This window comes from Myotis lucifugus, unplaced genomic scaffold (assembly GCF_000147115.1).
Source record: "Myotis lucifugus unplaced genomic scaffold, Myoluc2.0 scaffold_115, whole genome shotgun sequence".
NCBI lineage: Eukaryota > Metazoa > Chordata > Mammalia > Chiroptera > Vespertilionidae > Myotis > Myotis lucifugus.
The window spans coordinates 2310924-2312536 of record NW_005871163.1 but is presented as its reverse complement, the minus strand read 5'-3'; positions in this window follow the sequence as shown (position 1 = coordinate 2312536).

Here is a 1613-nt window from a genome sequence, read left to right as displayed (position 1 = left end):
TAATTTTAAACCATTGGCTTGTGAGGAAGTGCATTTCCTCTGCAGTTAAATAAAACAGAATTCTGTATGTGAATCTGAAAATGTCGAAGGCCTAGGGCATTAAGAAAAATTGTAGTATATATGATTAAAATTTCTGCCTAAGTTTATACGAAAGAACATCTTTAAGTCATGTTACATAGGTGTCCTTGCTTTGCTCAGGCAAAAAGCTAATAAATGATAATGATTGTAAATTATATTACGTTATATTACAAGCATTACAAACTAGAGATTACAATCCTTAAAAGGCCTTATGAAAAAAGAACATTTTTAGTCTTGAGGACCTAGTAATTTCATCATACTAAGTATGATGTATTAAGTCTTATTTTTATATATAAAAGCCTAATATGCAAAGTGTCCCCTCAGGAGTTCGACTATCTGGAAGTTCGACCATCCAGGAGTTCGATCGCTCGCTATGACGTGCGCTGACCACCAGGGTCAGCACGGAACGAAGGAAGGCCGGGGCCAGCAGCAGGTAGCCGCTAGGGACCCTACCCATGCATGAATTTTGTGCACTGGGCCTCTAGTTGTAAATAAAACTGAAGTCATTGTCTCTGTCTTTAAGAAGTTAACATTTTTAGTTATGGGGACTGAACAGATAACGAAACAGGTAAACTTCTTGGATATGTTATAGTTAGTATTAAATGTAGAGGATTTTTATGAAGAAACAAAACTTGTACCCAGGCCCTAGCCAGTTTGGCTCGGTGGATAGAGCGTTGGCCTGCGGACTGAAGTGTCCCAGGTTCGATTCCGGTCAAGGGCACATTCTCCAGTGGGGGGCGTGCAGGAAGCAGCCAATCAATGATTCTCATCATTGATGTTTCTATCTCTCTCTCCCTCTTCCTTCCTCTCTGAAATCAATAAAAGTACATTAAAAAAAAACAACCCCAAAACTTGTACCCAGTAATAATGAACATTCAGCGTATTTTTTAAGCTAGAAAATCACGTTTTCCAAACTAAAAACAATCTAAATTCAATGTAAATCAATACACTTGTGATTTTTGCCAATGAAAACATTCGCATAAAAAGATGAAAGAGCATCAGATTAATGTAGTCTAAATAGCCTAATGGAAATGAAGAATCTATAAATGTAAAACAAAGCCAGCCAATTAAATTTATTGATTAAATATATCAGAAGAGCCCTGGCTGGCATGGCCTCAATGGATAGAGCGTGGGCCCTGCGCACCCAAAGAGTCTGGGTTCAATTCCGGGTGAACGGCACATACCTGGGTTGCAGGTTCCCATCCTGGCCCTAGGCCCCATTCAGGGAGCCTGCCAGAGCCAACCAATCCATGTGTATAAATGTTTCTCGCTTTCTCCCCCTCCTTCCCTTCCATTCTCTCTCTCTAAAAAAGAAAAAGAAAAAAATAGGCCCTTTATAAAAGTCTGGCTAAATTTTCCCGAGTCTACAGTGGTCTACAGAATAGCAAAAGACCTTTAAATCTGGCCATCGTGATCGCTGATCCATGTTTCTCTCTCATCGATGTTTCTAACTCTCTCTCCCTCTCCCTTCCTCTCTGTAAAAAATCAATAAAATATATTTAAAAAAAATAAATCTGGCCATCGTGGATTGAAAT